This window comes from Moschus berezovskii, chromosome 22, assembly GCF_049115385.1.
Source record: "Moschus berezovskii isolate FMDL1 chromosome 22, NW_MosBer_1.0, whole genome shotgun sequence".
In the NCBI taxonomy this organism is placed as follows: domain Eukaryota; kingdom Metazoa; phylum Chordata; class Mammalia; order Artiodactyla; family Moschidae; genus Moschus; species Moschus berezovskii.
Genome location: NC_142481.1, coordinates 5,826,966 through 5,850,436, shown reverse-complemented (window position 1 = coordinate 5,850,436; position 23,471 = coordinate 5,826,966). Strand labels below are relative to the sequence as shown.

At 43.8% G+C, this 23,471-nt stretch overlaps 1 non-coding gene and 2 pseudogenes across 1 annotated transcript; 2 read left to right on the top strand and 1 right to left on the bottom strand.

Moving 5' to 3' along the window:
* The first annotated feature begins 364 nt into the window (after positions 1–364).
* On the top strand, positions 365–6,924 carry LOC148774303 (vomeronasal type-1 receptor 4-like; annotated as a pseudogene).
* Positions 6,925–18,083: 11,159 nt separating this feature from the next.
* Positions 18,084–19,041, top strand: LOC148774302 (vomeronasal type-1 receptor 4-like; annotated as a pseudogene).
* Positions 19,042–20,619: 1,578 nt separating this feature from the next.
* TRNAR-CCG (transfer RNA arginine (anticodon CCG)) lies at positions 20,620–20,692 on the bottom strand. The gene has a single exon. It is a non-coding gene; the product is annotated as a tRNA-Arg (tRNA).
* Between the last annotated feature and the right edge of the window lie 2,779 nt (positions 20,693–23,471).

Below are 23,471 nucleotides of genomic sequence, written 5' to 3'. Positions count from 1 at the left end.
GTCTCCTCCCACCCCCAATCCCTCCCAGCATCAGACTCTTTTCCAGTGAGTCAACTCATCGCATGAGGTGGCCAAAGTATTGGAGTTTCAGCTTTAGCATCAGTCCTTCCAATGAACACCCAGAATTGGTCTCCTTTATAATGGACTGGTTGGATTTACATATTAATGCTCTTTAAATATCATACATGCAACTGTTTATAGACTGCTAGTTTCCGAGTGGGAACTCATGTTAAGTGGAGAATACGAGATACCAGCTGACACCATGCATGTAACCCACACCTCATGTTCCCAGGCAGGATATTCTACCTCACAAGACAAGCATCAGTGACTGTGAACTGAGAGGACAGCCAGCAGCGATTGGACAATGGACATGATCATCTCAACACAGACTGTGGCTGGAATCCTGGGGAATTTCTCACTGCTTTGCAGTTATATCGTCCTTCACTTCAGTGGCTCCAGGATAAGGTCCACAGATTTGATCCTTAAGCACCTGATTGTGGCCAACTCCTTGGTCCTCCTCTGTAAAGGGGTCCCCCAGACAATGGCAGTCTCTGGGTGGAAGCAGATCCACAGTGATTTTGGTTGCAAACTTCTCTTCTTTCTGCACAGAGTGGGGAGGGGAGTGTCCATCGGTAGCATCTGCCTCTTGAGTGTCTTTCAGTTGATCACGATCAGTCCCGGAACTCCAGGTGGGCAGCGCTGAAAATAACAGCTCCCAAGTATGTGGTTCTCTCTCTTTTCCTGTGTTGGGTCCTGCAAATGCTGGTAAAGGTCATTTTTCCTATATATATATAACTGGAAAATGGAGTGACAAAAACATCACCAAGAAAATAGATTTTGGATACTGTTCTGCTGTTCATCATGACGGAACCAGAGAGGCATTGTGTGCAATGTTGCTATTATTTCCTGATGTTTTATGTTTGGGGCTCATGCTCTGGGCTGGCAGCTCCATGGTTCTCATCCTGTACAGACATAAGCAGCAGGTCCAGCACATTCAGGGGACTGACCCCTTCCCCAAGTCCTTCCCTGAGTCCAGAGCTTCCAAAACCATCTTTCTCCTGGGGAGCACTTTTGTCTATTTTTATACTCTTTCCTCCATCTTTCAACTTGTTGTGGCTCTTTTTGATCATCTGAGCTGTTTCCTTGTGAACAAGACTGTAATCATAGCAGTGTGCTTCCCTACTGTCAGCCCCTTTCTGCTCTTGAGCCGTGACTCCAGTGTACACAGGCTCAACTTTGCCTGGATAAGAAATAAGAAAATCCCCTACTATTATGCGACGCGAGAGACGCGGTCCCCGGCGCAACGAACCACGCAAAGAGGCGCGGCCCTGAGGAGCTACCCCACGCCTGAGGCCAGGGCCGGCGGCCGAGAGGAGCTACCCCACGTCCAATAGGCGGTGGCAGCGCGGGCGCAGGAGGGCCGAGAGAAGCTACTCCGTGTTCAAGGTCAGGAGGGGCGGCTTTGAGGAGATACCCCTCGTCCAAGGTAAGGTACAGCGGCTGCACTTTGCTGGAGCGGCTGTGAAAAGATTTTCCACGACCAAGGTAAGAGAAACCCAAATAAGACGGTAGGTATTGCTAGGGGGCATCAGAGGGCAGACAAACTGAAATCATAATCACAGGAAACTAGCCGATCTGATCACATGGACCACAGCGGAATGTGGTCCACTGCAGAAGGGAATGGCAAAGCACTTCAGTATACTTGCCTTGAGAACCCCATGAACAGTTCAGTTCAGTTCAGTTCAGTTCAGTCGCTCAGTCGTGTCCGACTCTCCGCGACCCCATGAATCACAGCACGCCAGGCCTCCCTGTCCATCACCAACCCCCGGAGTACACTCAAACTCATGTCCACAGAGTCGGTGATGCCATCCAGCCATCTCATTCTCCGTCGTCCCCTTCTCCTCCCGCCCCCTACCTTTCCCAGCATCACAGTCTTTTCCAGTGAGTCAACTTGTCGCATGTGGTGGCCAAAGTATTGCAGTAACAAAGGGCAAAATGACAGGATACTGAATGAGGAATTCCCCAGGTCGGTAGGTGCCCAGTATGCTACTGGAGCTCAGTGGAGAAATAACTATAGAAGGAATAAAGGGATGGAGCAAAAGCAAAACCAATACTCAGTTGTGGATGTGAACAGCGATAGAAGCAAGGTCCGGTGCTGTAAAGAGCAATATTGCATAGGAACCTGGAATGTTAGGTCCATGAATCAAGGCAAATTGGAAGTGGTCAAACAGAAGGTGGCAAGAGTGAACGTCGACATTCTAGGAATCAGTGAATTAAAATGGACTGGAATGGGTGAATTTAACTCGGATGACCATTATATCTACTACTGTGGGCAGGAATCCCTTAGAAGAAATGGAGTAGCCATCATGGTCAACAAAAGAGTCCGAAATGCAGTACTTGGATGCAATCTTAAAAATGACAGGATGATTTCTGTTCGTTTCCAAGGCAAACCATTCAATATTACAGTAATCCAGGCCTATGCCCCAACCAGTAATGCCGAAGAAGCCGAAGTTAATCGGTTCTATGAAGACTTACAAGACCTTTTAGAACTAACACCCAAAAAAGATGTCCTTTTCATTATAGGGGACTGGAATGCAAAAGTAGGAAGTCAAGAAACACCTGGAGTAACAGGCAAATTTGGCCTTGGAGCATGGAATGAAGCAGGGCAAAGGCTAATAGAGTTTTGTCAAGAGAACGCACTGGTCATAGCAAACACCCTCTTCCAACAACACAAGAGAAGACTCTACACATGGACATCACCAGATGGTCAACACCGAAATCAGATTGATTAAATTCTTTGCAACCAAAGATGGAGAAGCTGTATACAGTTAGCGAAAACAAGACCAGGAGCTGACTGTGGCTCAGATCCTGAACTCCTTATTGCGAAGTTCAGACTTCAATTGAAGAAAGTAGGGAAAACCACTAGACCATTCAGATATGACCTCAGTCAAATCCCTTATGATTATACAGTGGAAGTGAGAAATAGATTTAAGGGACTAGATCTGATAGATAGAGTGCCTGATGAACTCTGGACGGAGGTTCGTGACGTTGTACAGGAGACAGGGACCAAGACCATCCCCATGGAAAAGAAATGCAGAAGAGCGAAATGGCTGTCTGAGGAGGCCTTACAAATAGCTGTGAAAAGAAGAGAGGTGAAAAGCAAAGGAGAAAAGGAAAGATATAAGCATCAGAATGCAGAGTTCCAAAGAATAGCAAGGAGAGATAAGAAAGACTTCTTCAGTTATCAATGCAAAGAAATAGAGAAAAACAACAGAATAGGAAAAACAAGAGACCTCTTCAAGAAAATTAGAGATTCCAAGGGAACATTTCATGCAAAGATGGGCTCGATAAAGGACAGAAATGGTATGGACCTAACAGAAGCAGAAGATATTAAGAAGAGGTGGCAGGAATACACAGAAGAACTGTACAAAAAAGATCTTCACTACCAAGATAGTCACGATAACGTGATCACTGACCTAGAGCCAGACATCTTGGAATGTGAAGTCAAGTGGGCCTTAGAAAGCATCACTACTAACAAAGCTAATGGAGGTGATGGAATTCCGGTTGAGCTATCTCAAGTCTTGAAAGATGATGCTATGAAAGTGCTGCACTCAATATGCCAGCAGATTTGGAACACTCAGCAGTGGCCACAGGACTGGAAGAGGTCAGTCTTCATTCCAATTCCAAAGAAAGGCAATGCCAAAGAATGCTCAAACTACCGCACAATTGCACTCATCTCACACACTAGTAAAGTCATGCTCAAAATTCTCCAAGCCAGGCTTCAGCAGTATGTAAACTGTGAACTCCCAGATGTTCAAGCAGGTTTTAGAAAAGGCAGAGGCACCAGAGATCAAATTGCCAACATTGCTGGATCATGGAGAAAACAAAAGAGTTTCAGAAAAACATCTATTTCTGCTTCATTGACTATGCAAAAGCCTTTGACTGTGTCGATCACAATAAACTGTGGAATATTCTGAAAGAGATGGGAATCCCAGACCACCTGACCTGCCTCTTGAGAAACCTGTATGCAGGTCAGGAAGCAACAGTTAGAACTGGACATGGAACAACAGACTGGTTCCAAATAGGAAAAGGTGTACGTCAAGGTTGTATATTGTCACCTTGCTTATTTAACTTATATGCAGAGTACATCATGAGGAACGCTGGGCTGGAAGAAGCACAAGCTGGAATCAAGCTTGCTGGGAGAAATATCAATAACCTCAGATATGCAGATAACACTACCCTTATGGCAGAAAGTGAAGAGGAACTCAAAAGCCTCTTGATGAAAGTGAAAGAGGAGAGTGAAAAGGTTGGCTTGAAGCTCAACATTCAGAAAACAAAGATCATGGCATCTGGTCCCATCACTTCATGGGAAATAGATGGGGAAACAGTGGAAACATTGTCAGACTTTATTTTTTTGGGCTCCAAAATCACTGCAGATGCTGATTGCGGCCATGAAATTAAAAGACGCTTACTCCTTGGAAGGAAAGTTATGACCAACCTTGATAGTATATTAAAAAGTAGAGACATTACTTTGCCAACCAAGATCCATCTAGTCAAGGCAATGGTTTTTCCCATGGTCATGTATGGATGTGAGCGTTGGACTGTGAAGAAGGCTGATCGCCGAAGAATCAATGCTTTTGAACTGTGGTGTTGGAGAAGACTCTTGAGAGTCCCTTATACTGCAAGGAGAGCCAACCAGTCCATTTTAAAGGAGATCAATCCTGGATGTTCATTGGAGGGACTGATGCTAAACTGCAATACTTTGGCCACCTCATGAGACGAGTTGACTCACTGGAAAAGACTCTGATGCTGGGAAAGGTTGGGGGCGGGAGGAGAAGGGGACGATGGAGAATGAGATGGCTGGATGGCATCACCGACTCTGTGGACATGAGTTTGAGTGAACTCCGAGAGTTGGTGATGGACAGGGAGGCCTGGCGTGCTGTGATTCATGGGGTCGCGGAGAGTCGGACACGACTGAGCGACTGAACTGAACTGAACTGATTATGTGATATATGTGAATTGGATGTATTTCCACATTGCACAGTTGCCAATTCATTCATTCCTTCCCTTGCAGTGTCCAAAGTGAATTTTTGAAGTGGAACCTGAATAAGAATGGCTTCCGGTCTGATTCGTGTTGTTGGTAGAATTTGTTTCCTTTGACAGACTTACATTTGAATTCTGTCCATCTACCATGCCTGCATTGGCAAATTGAGTCCCCCTCCTGTTTTCAGTCTCTTGTCTTTCAATTATCTCTATTTGACGTCTAAAGTTCAGGTGAGTCTAATCAACCCACCTTCCTTAACCAGAACAATCTGTTTTAGTCAGCTAGGGGCTGCTATTCCAAGAATACCCCCAGGTGACTGCTCCAAAATGGTCGAGCAGGAAAACTGTGAGCTCTTCACTTCTCATGGACACACCAAAGTTACAACTGAATACAGAGCAAATATTAATGAGGAAGACTGGAAGCTACCAGAAAAGGTCTGCTACAACTCAAGAAATGCAGAAGGGTCCACAACAAGACAGAGGAGGGTTGGAATCTCTGTATAGTCAAGAGCCATAGCGCTGGTCGTGTGACCTACATACAGGAGAATAATAAAACTACAGAGATTCTCCTCAAGGGGTGAGGGTTCTGAGCGCTACTTGCGGCTCTAACATGGAGAAGATGAGCACCCAGAACATTTAGCTTTAAAATTCAGGAGAGCCAGAAGGCTGTGGGAAATAGGCTCCACTCTCTCTTTCTTTTTAGAGGTATAGTTGATTTATAGTGGTTTGTTAGCCTCAGTGTACAGCAAAGTGACTTGAGTTTTTTCTTCAGATTATATGCCACTTCAGGTTATTACAAGATACTGAATATATTTCCCTGTGCTATAAAGTAACTCTTTAAAAATAAAGAATATCAAAAGCAGCAAGAGAAAAGGAACAAGTTACCTACAAAGGGACACCTGTAAGGCTATCATTTGACTTTCCAGCAGAAACTCTACAGGCCAAGAGGTGTGGAACAGTATTACTTAAAAGATGAAAGGAAAATACTGGATTGGCCAAAAAGTTCTTTTGAGTTTTTCTGTAAGATCTTATGGAAAAACCCAAATGAACTTTTTGACCCAACCTATATCTGTAACCAAGAGTACTCAGCAAGGCTTTCGTTTAGATTTGATGGAGAGGTAACGGGGATGACATGGAGGGAGGATATGGGGAAGAGGGAGGTGGGAGGGGCGTTCCAGAAAGAGAACACATGTACACCCGGGGCGGATTCATGTCAATGTATGGCAAAAGCAACCAATATATTAATGTAAGGTAATTTGCCTCCAATAAAATAAATTAAAAAAAAAAAGTTTTACAGACAAGCAAAAGTTAAGAATTCAGCAGTGTGAAACCAGCTGTAAAAGAAATGTTAGAGGGACTTCCTCTAAGCAGAAAAAAGGCCACACTAGAAGCATGAACATTACAAAAGGAGAAATCTCATTGGTAAAGGTAGTAAGTCAACCATGTTCAAAGCTAGTAAAATGCTTGAAAAATATAGTAAAAGCATCCATTTCCTCAGAAAGTAGGAAAGGAAGTAAAAGACATGTGCTTGGAAGCCTGTAAGACACTGAGGAAAGAAATGACAACACAAACAGGTGGAAAGCTATACCAGATTCATGGTTTGGAGGAGTTAGCATTGTAAAAATGAACACACTACCCAATAAAACCTGCATATTCAGTGGAATCTCTTTTATGTTCCCATGCCTCCTGTAACCCTTATTCCCCATAGTGCAAAGATGTGATGTGCCCTTAACGCTTTTGCTTAACCTCTGAGTTCCCTTAAATCCCGCAGTGGACTTGAAACCCGCTGCAGCCTTCAAATCCGTGTGCCGTTTACTCCTGCAGCCTCTTTCCTCCTGTACTGTGCACCCCAGAACCCCTTTCCCTCACCTTACCCTCTGACCTGCCCCCATGTCCTCTTGCTTCTCTCTCTCTCCATCACACCTGCTCTCAGTCATACCCGCAGGCATTCCAGCGTTTATACCTTACTCCCCACCTGGCAAACCACTCCAGTTCTGTTGCCTAGAAAATCCCATGGACAGAGGAGCCTGATGGGCTACAGTCCATGGGGGACTACTAGTCGGACAAGACTGAGCGACTTCACTTTCAGTTTTCACTTTCACACATTGGAGAAGGAAATGGCAACCCACTCCAGTGTTCTTGCCTGGGAAATCCCAGGGATGGCGGAGCCTGGTGGGCTGCCGTCTATGGGGTCTCACAGAGTTGGACACGACTGTAGCGACTTAGCAGCAGCAGCAACAGCAGCTTCCCCACCTCAACTAGCAAAGCTCTCAGAAATTTTTAAAAGACGCATGTCTATTATATTATCCTTGAGTGCTCTGACAGGATGGACGGAGGGTAAAGTGCATACGTTTCCGCCCTTTTGCTGGCCTGTACTCCCCAGAAAAGATTCAGACTTTCCTTATACAAACACATGACGGACATAATAACCCTCTTGATGACCGAATAAATGATTCTGTGAAAGTGAGTGGGGTTGTGTTTTATGTTGGCATGTGAGGGAAGAGTGTGCAATAATGTGAGTGTGGTTCCATGTGTCATGAGCGTTTGTGAGTACAGGATGAGTGTGGAGTATGGGGTGATTAAGTATATAACTGAGTGTGCAAACGTGTGTGTCAGACTGTCTATGTATGTGTATGTGTGTGTTTAGAGTATTTGTGGCCAGATATGATTGCATTCACTGACTTGGAAACAGTGTGGTGAAGAATAAGCCTTACCCAAAGTGAGGTCAGCAGAACAAAGGGGAAAAAAACTTGAACTCATAGAAATCTGTGAAAATGTTTATAATAGCTTTGTCCATTCTAAGGAAGATCGATCCTGGGTGTTCATTGGAAGGACTGGTGCTAAAGTTGAAACTCCAATACTTTGGCCACCTCATGCGAAGAGTTGACTCACTGGAAAAGACTCTGATGCTGGGAAAGGTTGGGGGCGGGAGGAGAAGGGGACAACCGAGAATGAGATGGCTGGATGGCATCACCGACTCTGTAGACATGAGTTTGAGTGAACCCCGGGAGTTGGTGATGGACAGGGAGGCCTGGCGTGCTGTGATTCATGGGGTCGCAGAGAGTCGGACACGACTGAGCGACTGAACTGAACTGAACTGAACTGAAGATGGAGTCACTGTCTCATGAAATCTCTATCGACCTCATACTGGCTCTGGAAATGTTAGGCACATTCAGAGATACTATTGCCATCTGTCTTGTGAAGCGTATAGTAAATACACTAAATACAGATGCTCAGGCAATTGTGTGCATTTTGCTGAGAGTTGGGGCCAGAGACCAGGAGATGCCCTGTGCAGAGAACAATGAGCGGTCTGGCGTTGTCCTGGGCTGCTGTACCTCTTGCATCTCTTCCTTATCTGATGCTAGTCTGTATCTTTCCATGTAATACACCATAACTGTGAGGAGAACAGCGCCAGTTCGTGCTGAGTCCTTCAAGAGAATTACCGGAATGGGCATGGATTTGGGAAAGCCCACACTTGCAGTTGGAGTCAGAAGTGGATGTGCTTTTGTGTGAACTGTGCTCCCTTTAACTTCTCAGCGGGACCAAAAACACCCATGGGAACTAGAGAGTAGACCTTGTTCAGACTGTGGGCGTGTCTGTTGGAAATCTGAAGGAGTGATGGAGGCTTTTGTGTTGTGTGTCTTCATCAATCGCGTAACCAATGAGTGCTCCTTAATGAAATTTCAGCACAAGTGTAAAGACCTCTGGTAACAATCCTATGCTGTTGAGTTGAGAAAGAAGCACTGGCTGTCTGATGTTTAAAAGAATTGTAAAAACAATTTGTTATAACACCTGATCCTTGCACCTTTGTTCATAAAGGAGGCTTTTCAAAATGCTCTGTTTTCTGTGCTTATATCCCTATTTGCACTTCATGTCATGGTTAGCATCAGTCAGTCAGCTCAGCTGCTCAGTCGTGTCCGACTCTTTGCGACCCCACAGACTGTAGCAGGCTAGGCTTCCCTGTCCATCACCAACTCCCGAAGCTTTCTCAAAGTCATACCCATCAAGTTGGTGATGCCATCCAACCATCTCATCCTGTGTCGTTCCCTTCTCCTCCTGCCTTCAATCTTTCCCAGCATCAGGGTCTTTTCAAATGAGTCAGTTCTTTGCATCAGGTGAGCAAAGTATCGGAGTGTCAGCTTCAGCATCAGTCCTTCCAATGAATATTCAGGACTGATTTTCTTTAGGATTGACATGTTGGATCTCCTTGCAGTCCAAGGGACTCTCAAGAGTCTTCTCCAACACCACAGTTCAAAAGCATCAATTCTTTGGCACTCAGTTTTCTTTATAGTCCAACTCTCACATCCATACATGACCACTGGAAAAACCATAGCTTTGACTAGATGGACCTTTGTAAGCAAAGTAATGTTGCTGCTTTTTATTTTATTTTATTTTATTATTTTTTAATATGCTGTCTAGGTTGGTCATAGATTTTCTTCCAAAGAGCAAGTGCCTTTGAATTTCATGGCTGCAGTCACCATCTGCAGTGATTTTGGAGTCCAGAAAAATAAAGTCTGACACTGTCACTGTCCATTGTTTCCCCATCGATGTGCCATGAAGTGATGGGACCGGATGCCATGATCTTCATTTTTTGAACGCTGAGTTTTAAGCCAACTTTTTCACGCTCCTCCTTTCACTTTAATTAAGAGGCTCTTCAGTTCTTCTTCACTTTCTGCCATAAGGGTGGTGTCATCTGTGTATCTGAGGTTATTGATATTTCTCCTGGCAATCTTGATTCCAGCTCGTGCTTCATCCAGCCTGGCCTTTTGCATGATGTACTCTGCATATAAATTAAATGAGCAGGGTGATAATATACAGCCTTGACATACTCCTTTCCCGATTTAGAACCAGTCTGTTGTTCCATGTCCACTTCTAACTGTTGTTTCTTGATCTGCATAGAAATTTCTCCGGAGGCAGGTCAGGTGGTCTGGTACTGCCCTCTCTGAAGGATTTCCCACAGTTTGTTGTGATTTCCACAGTCAAAGACTTTGGTGTAGTCAATAAAACAGAAGTAGATGGTTTTCTGGAACTCTGTTGCTTTTTCGATGATCCAGTTGACGTTGGCAATTTGATCTCTGGTTAATTTGCCTTTTCTAAATTCAGCTTGAATATCTGGAAGTTCACGGTTCACGTCCTGCTGAAGCCTGGCTTGGAAATTTTTGAGCATGACTTTACTAGTGTGTAAGATGAGTGCATTTGTGCAGCAGTGTGAGCATTCTTTGCCATTGCCTTTCTTTGGGATTGGAATGAAAACTGACCTTTTCCAGTCCTGTGGCCACTGCTGAGTTTTCCAAATTTGCTGGCATATTGAATGCAGCACTTTCACAGGATCATCTTTTAGGATTTGAAAGAGCTCAACTGGAATTCCATCACCTCCACTAGCTTTGTTTGTAGTCATGCTTCCTAAGTCCCACTTGACTTCACATTCCAGGATGTCTGACTCTAGGTGAGTGATCACACCAGTGTGGCTATCTGGGTCATGAAGATCTTTTGTGTATAGCTCTTCTGTGTATTCTTGCCACCTCTTCTTAATATCTCCTGCTTCCGTTCAGTTCAGTTCAGTTCAGTCGCTCAGTAGTGTCTGATCCATGCTATTTCTGTCCTTTATTGAGCCCATCTTTGCACGAAATGTTCCCTTCAGTTCAGTCGCTCAGTTGTGTCCAAATATTCCCTTGGTATCTCTAATTTTCTTGAAGAGCTCTCTAGTCTTTCCAATTCTACTGTTTTCCTCTATTTCTTTCCACTGATCACTGACGAAAGCTTTCTTATCTCTCCTCGCTCTTCTTTGGAACTCTGCATTCAGATGGGTATATCTTTCCTTTTCTCCTTTGCCTTTTGCTTCTCTTCTCTTCTCAGCTATTTGTAAGGCCTCCTCAGACAAGCGTTTTGTCTTTTTGCCTTTCTTTTTCTTGGGGATGGTCTTGAACACTGCCTCCTGTACAGTGTCATGAACCTCTGTCCTTAGTTCTTCAGGCATTCTATCAGATCGAATCCCTTGAATCTATTTGTCACTTCCACTGCATGATCATTTGGGATTTGATTTAGGTCATACTTGAATGGTCTAGTAGTTTTCCCTACTTTCTTCAATTTAAGTCTGAATTTTGCAATAAGGAGTTCATGATCTGAGCCACAGTCAGCTCCCAGTCCTGTTTTGTGCTTGGGGGCATTACTATAAAACATCCTTAACATTCACTTCTTCAGATCCAGTACCATTAAGGAAAATGCTTTACTGGCATTTCCCTTTGAACTTTTGATTTTTAAGAAGCGGTTTTAAAAACAAAATCATGAAAAGCAGATTATATGGATTGCATATGACCAACTTCGACAGAAAAGTACCGTATCTGTAAAGTACCATCTCTTAGAAACGTTTCCATAGTTCCTATACCAAATTAAATTATTTTGTTTGGTTGTTGTGCTGGGTCTTTGTTGGAGTTCATGGCCTTCTAGTTGTGGTGGCTTCTCTGGTTGGGGCTCCCAGGTTCTAGTGCACAGGCTGGTAGTTGCGTCGCCCCCGCTTATTTGCCCCACACCAAGTAGGATCTTCCCGGACCAGGCCTTGAACCTATATCCCCTGCACTGGCAGGCGGATCCTTATCCGCTGTACCACCGGGAAAGTCTCAAACTAACCTGTTTCTAATCATACAGATGAAAAAGTAACATCTTGCATGTTCTTCCTTTTATTCCTATCCCAGATCTTCTTCCTGTGCTATGTCTGAATCCAAGTCTAATAGTAGTGCAGCTTAGAAGTCCAGAGAAGAAGCATGAACTAGATGTTTAGTAGAAGAGCTTCTCGGGGAATCAGGAATCCTGAGACACGCATAACTCACGACCAGTCACTCAGACATCAGCATGACCCTCCTTCCGCAGTTGATCGCCTGTGCCATCAGGGATCATGAATTACAAGCCTCTTCCCAAACACATCAGTGGTCTCTTTGGAGATACTCACCGGAAAGTCATAATTGGCTGTGAAATTAGCAACTCAAAAAGATTTTCAGAAAGATCATTAGCTCCTCAAGCCTCCCCTGTCATTACCACTTCAAATGAAATGATAATTGCATTCCAGGAAAGATGAGGTCACAGAACAGAAACCTATATCTCAGGGTCTGACCGCCTCCCTTGCACTCACGTCCTGGCTGTCGTGAGCTTCACCCTGAGCCCACCGTCCTGGCAGTGGGAAGGAGTCAGGCGAGTATTTTCTATTTCAGCCCAAGAGACAGAGTTTATGGAAGGAAGTCTGTAAGTGTTCATGTCTGGAGAAGGGATTTGGGGGGTAAGAACGGATTCAGTGGCAAAGCTAGACAGGGAAGCAGAATAAGACTGTAGGTATGAGCTGAGCTTGTAAAGAGATAGGAGGATCCTAAACCCTACCTTATGCCTCCTGGTGTCATTGAATGAAATCTTCACTGTGGGTGATCAATGTTGAATCGTCGCAGTGAGGATGAAGAATCATTTTATTAAGGTCTTAAGGCTTTTTGTCTTGAAATCATTCTGATGTTACCTTGCATGCATGCCTGCGGGCTCAGTTGTGTCCAACTCTTGGTGACCCCCTGGACTGTAGCCCACCAGGTTCCTCTGTCCGTGAATTTTCCAGGCAGGAATACTGGAATGAGTTGCCATTTCCTCCTCCAGGGGATCTTCCCAGCCCAGGGATCGAACCTGCGTCTCCTGCATTACAGGTGGATTCATTGCCACTGAGCCACCTTTCCATTCCTTTCCAGATTTAAAGATTGAATTTTCATTATAATTAGAGGTAGGTTTATAACGCCTTTTTGCCTACAATACAGAGGAGAATAGCACTGTGCATGCATGCTCAGTCACTTCAGTCATGTCTGGCTCTTTAAGACTATGAAACGTAGCCTGCCAGCCTCCTCTGTCCACGGAATTTTCCAGGCAAGAATACTGGAGTGAGTTGCCATTTCCTCCTCCAGGAGATTTCCCAACCCAGGGACCGAACCCACATCTCTTTCATTGCAGGCATATTCTTTCCTGCTGAGCCACTGGTGAAGCCAGGATAGCACAGTAACACTTTTCTAATCCTCTGCATACATTGGGAATATGAGTTTGTTTTTGGGTAAATATGGGTTTTTTCATTAAGCTCTGGGAATGTGATACATTTACTAGATACAGTGATTATCTCCACGGTAAACATTCAGGTCTAACAACTGTGGCGAGATGCTTTCCCTACTCGAGTTAGAGAAGTAACATTTAAGGAGAAAATACGTTTTTAATTATGAGTGTTAAGATATCGTCAGGACCAAGTGTATCTTGTCTTTTGTTGTAGGACTTGTTAATATTCTAACACCAATTCCAAGCTCACAACTCATTTCTTTATGATTTCACCTTAAACAATACACAGGGTTCCATATTCACTATGTTGCATTTAAGACATGCATAAAATACTTGTCTCTTGTATTTTAACATCTTTCACAGATTTTGCTTAATTGTTAATAGTTTTACTCATTGTAAGCATTAATAAAGACCTAGGCATTTAGACCAAAATTATTAATAACTGGTAAAAGAGCTACACTCGTTTTATCACATAGCAGTATTTCATGCATTACAGTTTAGTGAAGAAGGACTTATCGTCCAATAATTTGATAGATACCATTGTGCTTCGCTCCTGGAATGATAGCAAATGAGCCTTTCTGTGGCCAATTAACACTAAACAAATCTTGCATTGTTAAATCCAATTTGGACATTTACTGTAACAGTAGTCTGTGAAACTGTATCTGTACTTTATTATGACCTCAAAAAATCATTTATATTTGATATTGACCATGTGGTAAATTCTTAGATTAAAGAAAAGTTCCTAATAGCATTGAAACTTGTATATTATCATATGTGAAATAGATCGCCAGTCCAGGTTCAATGCATGAGACAGGGTGCTCAGGGCTGGTGCACTGGGATGACCCTGAGGGCAGGGAGTTGGGAGGGGGGTTCAGGACGGGGAACACATGTACACCCATGGCTGATTCATGTGAATGTATGGCAAAAACCACTACAATATTGTAAAGTAATTAGCCTCCATTTAAATAAATTATTTTTTTTAAAGTTGCTAAAAATAGGAACTGTTTATAACCATGATTATATAATAAAACTTAAAAATGATGTGAATTAAGTGGAAAAGTATGAAAACAAAATGAAACTCAGCTCTGGATGATTTGAAAACAGAGAAAGATGGTTTATTAGTGTAACACAGTGGTAGGGCCCTGTCTTGGCAACTAGCCTACCAGGTTCCTATTACTCAGACCCACGGCAGCGTGTGAATTTACACAGGTCATTCAACTCTCTGCACCTCAGGTATCCTTTTTGAAATAATGCTGAAAATACTGAAAATAATGCCCTCAGGAAAATAATGTCCCTCTGGCAGGTACAAAAATCAAAGAAAGCACCTCATGTGGTGTAGTACGATAGTGAGGCATCCATCGGAAGTGCTATTTAAAGGTTACATATTCAACTCTGTGAAGCCTCCTAATATGTACTTGAGACCATGAACCTCTCAAGTAAATATATATCAAAGCAAATATGGGATTTTCACTGATCTGATGACTGTAGCCCACAGCACATGTTCCAAAACAGGATCCTCTCATTCTGAAGACAAAACACCAGTCACCAGCAACTGGCAGAATGGCGTCCAGGGACTTGCAAAGAAGGGTCTGCTCATTTCAGACTACAGGAGGAATCCTAGCATTTTCTTCCTTTACCATTATCTCTTCCTAAAGGTTGAGATCCACACATTTGATCCTCAAGCACGCGTATACAGTTGCTTCTTGGTCATTCTCTTTAAGGCATCCCCGTGACACTGGCAGTTGTTAGTTAAGGCATGTCCTCGGTGACATATCCAATTTTCTATCCTCACAGACCTGGCAGGGTGTGTCCGTGGGCACCTCCTTCCTCTTATATGTCTTCAGCCATCACGATCCTCCCCAGGAACTAGAGTTGGGTAGAACTGAAAAGCTCCAAAGGAGTGGAAGTTTCTTATCCCTCTGCTGGACCTTGTATAAGCTGTTGCTGCTGCGGCTAAGTCGCTTCAGTCGTGTCTGACTCTGTGCGACCCCATAGATGGCAGCCCACCAGCTCCCCCGTCCCTGGGACTCTCCAGGCAAGAACACTGGAGTGGGTTGCCATTTCCTTCTCCAAGGCATGAAAGTGAAAAGTGAAAGTGAAGTCGCTCAGTCATGTCCGACTCTTAGTGACCCCATGGACTGTAGCCTACCAGGTGTAAGCTGGTGTATATCCGTTCCCAGTGCATAGACTTGCCAAATGAAGCAATAGATGACCACAGAGAGCAAAGCTCTGGGAACCACTCTTCTGAATTAAATCAGTGACTCACTATATGCAGCCATGTTGTTACTGTCTGATGTTTACTGTTGGGCTCATGATCAGGACCTGTGGCTCTCGAAGGCTCATCCCCTACAGACACAATCAGCAGATCCAACATTCAAAGAAAGAGCTCTTCCCAGTTTCTTTAAAATCTGGTTTTTGTAATAGATTTTTTTAAAGTTGAAAACATATGCAGAGGTTATAAGTACACAGCCTAGTGAAGTTTCAGGAATGACCACATCTCTGCAGGCAATGACTGGATCAAAAACCAGACTGTTGAGCCTGGTGGCTCAGTGGTAAGGAGTCAGCCTGCCAACACAGGAGACGTGGGTTCAATCCCTGATCTGGGAAGATTCCACACGCTACAGAGCGATTGAGCTCGTGCACCAACTGTTGAGTCCATGCCGTCGAGCCCGGGAGCCGCAAATACTGAGCTCACATGCTGCAACAAATGAAGCCTGAACACCCTGGAGCTTGAGCTCCACGACAAGAGAAGCCACTGCAATGAGCAGCCTGAGCACCGCAACTAGAGAGCAGACCCTGCTCTCTGCAACGAGAGAAATGCCCGTGCGATAGTGAAGACCCAACACAGCCAAAGTCAGTAAAGAAAACTATATATATATTCATATGTATGTATGTGAATGAGACCGAATGTTGTGGGCCACCTAGAAACCCTCTATACTCCAAGTCTCTATTCCCAAGGCTATAGTTTTCTTGAATCCATTGTAGGTCAGGACTTTTGGTAAGAGCTTTACAACTATTCTAACATTTAAGAGATTAGATCACTTTTGCCTGCTTTATACTTAAATGGAATCATAGGGTCTGAAAACCTTCATATCGGCCTTTTCTCCCAGTTGCATATGATTTTGGGGAATCTATTTGTATGTTGTTCTTCTAGTCATTAACTTGTGTCCGACTGTTTGCAATCCCGTGAACTGTAGCACTCTAGGCTTCCCTGCCCTTCCTATCTCCCGGAGTTTGCTCAAGCTCATGTCCATTGAGTTGGTGATGCTACCTACCCATCTCATCCTCTGTTCCCCCTTCTCCTCCTGCCCTCAGTCTTTCCCAGCATCAGGGTCTTTTCCAGTGAGTCATCTCTTCACATCAGGTGGCCAAAGTGTTGGAGCTTCAGCATCAGTCCTTCCAATGAATATTCAGTGTTGATTTCCTATAGGAGTGACTGGTTTGATCTCCTTTCAGGCCAAGGGACTCTCAAGAGACTTCTCTAGCACCAAAATTTGAAAGCATCTATTCTTCAGCACTCAGCTTTCTTTCTGGTTCAACTCTCACATCCACACATGACTACTCTTCGTATTATTGCATTTAATTATTTGTATACATTAGCATTGCTATATAGGTCTTCACTGTGATTATCAAAGGATTAATTCTACTAATTTTTTCTGCTGTTCATGGACAACTGAGTAGTTTTGATGTTAGGGCTATTATGAGTAATGTGTGGGCTTCCCAGTGGGCAAATATCTGCCAGCAATTCAGAAGAGACAGGTTTGATTCCTGCATTAGGAAGATCCCCCAGAAGAGGGCATGCCAACCCACTCCAATATTGTTGCCTGGAGAATCCCTGGCGGGCTACAGTCCATAGGGTCTCAAGTAGTCAGACACGACGGAAGCGACTGAGCATGCACACACACATGAGTAATGGGTAAGTGCTAGCATGTAAATTCTGCTAGACTTGATGATGCGCACAGGAGAGGAATCGTTGAAGCAGAAGATGACATCTAGTCTCCAAAATCTTTGTTCCAACTTTAATATCTGATTGAGATTCTTGCTTGAGCCACATCTTTGCCAAAACGTTGTATTTCTGTCATTTCCATTCTAGTTTTCTGGATGGTGCTTGATGTGTAGGTAGTGGTTATATTTTCCTTTTCCTGATTCCTAAGGACATTGTATATTTTTTGCATATGTATTATCCATTGCCTAACTATTGAAGTTTCTGTTGAAACAGTTTGGTCATGGTTTATTCTACTGTATGGCCTTTAGGAGTTCTTTCTGCTGGTGACAAATCTTGTGTGTGTGTGTGTGTTGATGTGAGTCAGTCTTAACAGAAGCTTAAGATAAGAGAAAGTCATTTTGTTAGATGGTTTATATGTTTTGTGGTGTTTCAGATATATTTTTAATTTAAAATTTTGAAGTTGTTTTTCAAAAAATTTCATGATTTTTAAAATTAGAAATGGAATCTATCCAGAATAGATTTATCCGATGATATGGGCAGTGATTGAAGTGTTACTTTTCTCCAATCTGGCTAGCAAATTTCAGCTTATTCTTGAAATGTTGTAATAAGCTCTCTTCCCAATTACTCTCCCTTGTCATTGCTTCTTCCAGGTTAACTCTGCTTCATCCTTACTGCTGACTTTTCCATGAAATACACCAGCTATCTCTCCATCTCTTCCTGTCTCATGAAACCTTGGCCAACCAATAGGAGCACAAAAGTAACACTACACTTGCTGTCAAAACACATCAGTGAGACATTTTACTCAGAAGAATGACTGTCACTATTTAAAGGAAAATATTTGGGGACATCTGTGGTGTTCCAGGAGCTAAGACTTAGTGCTCCCAATGCAGGGGCCTGGGTTCAATCCCTGATCAGGGAACTAGATCCCACGTGCCACGATGAAGATCGAAGATCTGGTGCAGCCTAATAAATAATAAAGATAAAAAACCTTTAAAAGAAGGAGAACACTTTCATTTAAAAATATTGAATGAAAAGCATAACCCCCAGAGATTTGGCCCTAGGAATAATATTCATATCACAGATTATGATTGGAATTCTGGGCAATTTCTCCCTTCTTTACCGTTATCTATTTCTTTACAACACTCAATGCAGGATGAGAGCCACGGTCATGATTCTAAAACACCTGACTATAGCCAACTCCTTGGTCATTCTCTCGAAAGGAGTCCCTCAGACAATTACAGCTTTGGGGTGGAAACATGTTTTTACTGATTTTGCCTGCAAACTTATTTTGTATGTTGACAGAGTGGGCAGGAGTATGTCCATTGGCACCACCTGCCTCTTGACTGTGTTTCAGACCATCACGATCAGCCCCATGAACACCTGTTCGAAGAATCTTAAAGCCCCAAAGCACATTGCCTTCTCCATTTCCTTCTGCTGGATCCAGTGCCTGTTTGTACATCTCATTTTTCCTTTGTGTGCATTATATGTTTCTGACAAAAGGCACAGAACAAACATGACAAATACAAGAGATTCAGGGTACTGTGTTGTCACAGATCTTGAGAACATCTCAGGCTCACTATATGCAGCTTTGATAGCGTTCCCTGAAATGTCATTTTCTGTGCTCATCTTCTGGGCCAGTGGCTCCATGATTCTCACCCTGTACAGACACAGTCAGCGAGTGCAGTATATTCACAAGGCTACTGTGTCTCCCAGACCCTCCGCTGAGTCCAGAGCCACCCAAAGCATCCTGCTCTTGGCGAGCACCTTCATGTGTTTCCACACCCTGTCCTGCATCTTTAATGTTACTCTTGCTCTTAATCATAATCCCAGTGGGTGGTTGGTGAATGCAGCCAGCCTGATTTCTGTGTGTTTTCCCTTTATCAGCCCCTTTCTGCTCATGAGCCGTGACTCCCCTGTATCCAGTGTCTGCATTCATTGCTGAGGAACTCAGTACACTATCCATTAATCTTACCAGAAAAATGTAAATTGTATGTCTTTAAATATTTATTGGGGTATAATTGATCTACAACGTTGTGATAGTTTCAGGTGTAGAGCAAGGTGATTCAGTTATACATATATTCTTTCATTTTCAGATCATTTTCCCATTAATTTATTACAGGATATTGAGTAAAGTTCCCTATGCTATACAGTAGGTCCTTGTTGGTTATTTATTTTACATATAGTACTGGGGGTGTTCATTGGAAGGACTGATGCTAAAGCTGAAACTCCAATACTTTGGCCACCTCATGCGACGAGTTGACTCATTGGAAAAGACTCTGATGCTAGAAGGGATGGGGGTGGGGAGAAGATGGGAACGACAGAGAATGAGATGGCTGTATGGCATCACAGACTCGATGGACATGAGTTTGAGTGAACTCCGGGAGTTGGTGATGGACAGGGAGGCCTGGCGTGCTGTGATTCATGGGGTCGCGGAGAGTTGGACAGGACTGAGCGACTGAACTGACTGACTGACTGACTGTGTATCTGTTAATCCCAAACTCCTAGTTTATCTCTCCCTCCCACGTTTCCCCTTTGGTAACCATAAATTTGTTTCTGAAATCTGAGTCTCTTCCTGTTTTCTATAAGTTCGTTTGTATCATTCTTTAATTAGATTCCAAAAAGTAATAATAAATTAGATTCCACATATGAGTGATATCATATATTTGTCTTTCTCTGTCTGACTGACTTCACCTAGTATGACAATCTCCAGGTCCATGGTGTTATTTTTGCACACTTGTCGGGTGTTCATTCACTCATGAGCATAAGGTCAGTGGACAGTACATAAGGAAGCCACATGTCTTTCAAAGTAATGAGTGTGGGTATTTCATCGTTGGTGAATACAGAACCTACACGGGCAGAGTGGAGAGGAGTAAAGAGCTCTGCCTCTTTCTGATGCCTAGTAACCTGAGTGTCATAGTCCTTTTTTTAAAAAAGATGTAATTCTATATTGGAGTATCATTGATTAACAGTGTTGTGATAGCTTTAAGGAGATAGCAAAGGGACTCAACCATACATATATGTGTATCCATTTTCCCTCAAACTGCCCTCCCATCCATGCTGCTACATAACATTGAGCAGAGTTCCCTGTGCTAAATAGTAGGTCCATGTTGGTTATCCATTTTTAATATAGCAGTGTGTACATGTCCATCCCAAATTCTCTATCCCCTCCCCTCAATCTTCCCCCCCACTTAGACAACCATTTTGTTATCTAAGTCTGTGAGTGTCTTTCTGTTTTGCAAATAAGTTCATTTGTATCATTCTTAAATTAGATTCTAAAAAAATAATTCATTCGATCCCACATATGAGTGATGTCATAAATTTGCCTTTCTCTGTCTGACTTACTTCACTTAGTATGGAGTTATAAGAACTTATTCCACATTTTTGTTGATATCTTTGTGTTAAAAAAAAAGAATCTCATAAGATGGGTGTAGCATCATATTTGGGACAGAGGGCACTTTTTAAATATTTTCATTTATTTATTTAGCTATGCCAGGTCATAGTTGCAGCATGCAGGTTCACTAGTTGCTACAGGCCTACACGTAGCTGCACCTTGTAGGGAAGTGTTCCCCAACTAGGGGATCGAACCTAGAACCCTGCATTCGGAGTGCAGAACCTTAACCACTGGACCACCAGGGAAGTCCCCAGAGGGCTGTTTCTTTGGTATACAGGAAAATTAGGGGCTCCAGCAAAGAGTAGTTGGTTTTAGAAAATTCAGATTCAGGACGAAAGTTAAGACTGAGAAGTTCTCTGGTCCTCAACAATATTAGGAGAAGTGTCCTGAGACATAGCAGAAAACAGTCCGAAATTTACACAAGGAAAAGTCAACTGACGGCTCCAGTAACCATGCCAAGCTCTCCTCTACCCTGCATGCTGGTGTCATTCCTTAAAACCCATCTTGCTAGTGAGCGGAGTGTAAAACTGAAGGTAGAGCTCCAGAGCCAACTTCATAGCTGCTGTCACAGCATCCTTGTATCTGAACACTTGGCTTTTAATGACTGTCTCATTGTCCTATCCTCAGACTGTCCTTGGGAGAATATGTTAGCTTCCCAGGGGTTCTTAAAACCATGTGGAAGGGAGACGGAACAAGATGGCGGAGGAATAGGACGGCGAGACCACTCTCTCCTCCACAAATTGATCAAAAGAACATTTGAACGCAGAGTAAAGTCCACAAAACAACTTCTGAATGCTGGCAGAGGACGTCAGGCACCCAGAAAAGCAGCCCATTGTCTTCGAAAGGAGGTAGGAAAAAACATAAAAGATAAAAAGCGAGACAAAAGAAGTAAGGACGGAGCTCCGTCCCGGGAAGAGAGGCTTTAAAAAGAGAGAAGTTTCCAAACACCAGGAAACACTCTCACTGGCGAATCTGTGGCGAGCCTTGGAAGCTCAGAGGGCCACATAACCCTCTTTTTTTTTTAAGATTTTTTTAAAACCCACAGACTACCCACCAAACGGTAACTCCCAGCGGAGAAGCAGCGCAGACGCCCGCATATGCCATTAGCAAGCGGGGGCTGGGCAGGGAGGAGCCGGCTGAACTGCTTAGAGAGAGGACTGGGCTTGAATGCCGCGAGAACAATTTGAGAGAACTGGGGAGAGCAAAGCAGACTGTGGGATAGCTTCCCCACGAAAAGGCGGAAAGCTCTAACCTACGATTGAGCCAGCCCCGCTCACAGAATAAAGGACTGAGCAGAGCGAGCCGGCTGCGGTCGGCCCATGCCCCATCCCTCGCGGAGACAGGCAGGGAGCGCAGCCAGAGACGGAGCGGGCAACCGCAGCCCCAGAAAGGCATCTGATACAAACTGCAGGCAGGCTTGTTGCTAATCAGGACTTCTTGGGCTCGGGCCGGTCGATATTCCCCTGAGAACGTGCGCCGGTTGTACACTCAGAAAACTGAGTGGCGGGGACTGGGGAGGCGATAAGTCACAGAGACAGCGCTCGCCAAACACCTGGTCCCCTGAACTGCTCGGACCAGGGAAGGCACAAAACGCAGGCCCAACCAAGTCTGCACCTTTGTCGAGTACCTGAGAACCTGAACTTGAGCCGCTCAGACCTGGGAAGTGCATACAACCCGGCGCCGGCCTCGGACAGTTCCCGGCAGAACAACCTAGAGCCTGTGCAGTGTAGACTGGGACAGCACACACGCTGTGAGCGAGGGCAAACCCAGTGTGACCGAGACGCTGCGAGCACTCCCCACAGACGCCAGAGATATTTGTCTGCAGCGTTCCTCCCTTCCCAGAACAGGACTGAACAACTGAGCCTTAAAAAGTGTCCACCCACCCCCTAGTATCAGGGCGGAAATTAGACACTGAAGAGACCAGCAAATAGAAGCTGAAACAGAGGGAACCACCTTGGAAATGACAGATAGAGACGTCTAGAGGCTACTCCAAGAATAAGACCAAAAACCAGAGGCAAGAGGCTTAAGCCCGAATCCTGAGAACACCAGAGAACTCCTGACTCCAGGGAACATTAATCGATAGGAGCTCATCATACTTCTCCATACCTACACTAAAACCAAGCACCACCCAAGGGTCAACAAATTCCAGAGCAAGACATACCACGCAAATTCTCCAGTAACACAGGAAACTAGCCCTGAGCTTCAATATACAGGCTGCCCAAAGTCACTCCAAACCCACTGACATCTCATAACTCATTACTGGACACTTCATTGCACTCCAGAGAGAACAAATCCAGCTCCACCCACCAGAACACCGACACAAGCTTCCGTAACCAGGGAACCTTGACAAGTCACCTGTCCAACCCCACACACAACGAGGAAACTACATAATAAAGAGAACTCCACAAACGGCCAGAAGAGGGAAAGGCCACCCCAAGCAAAGCATTATAAGCAAGATGAAGAGGCAGAGAAATACCCAGCAAGTAAAGGAACAAGATAAATGCCCATTAACACAAACAAAAGAGGAAGATATAGGGCATCTACCTGATAAAGAATTTCGAATTTTGGTGGTGAAAATGATTCAAAATCTTGAAAGCAAAATGGAGTTACAGATAAATAACCTGGAGAAAAAGATTGAGAAGATGGAAGAAAGGTTTAATAAGGACTTAGAGGAAATAAAAAAGAGTCAATATACAATGAATAATGCAATAGATGAGATCAGAAACACTCTGGAAGAAACAAACAGTAGAATAACAGAGGCAGAAGACAGGATAAGCGAGTTAGAAGATAGAATTGTAGAAATAAATGAAACAGAGAGGAAAAAAGAAAAACAAATTAAAAGAAATGAGAACAATATTAGAGACCTCTGGGACAATGTTAAACGCTCCAACATTCGAATCATAGGAATCCCAGAAGAAGAAGACAAAAAGAAAGACCATGAAAGAATACTTGAGGAGATAATAGTTGAAAACTTCCCTAAAATAGGGAAAGAAATAATCACCCAAGTCCAAGAAACCCAGAGAG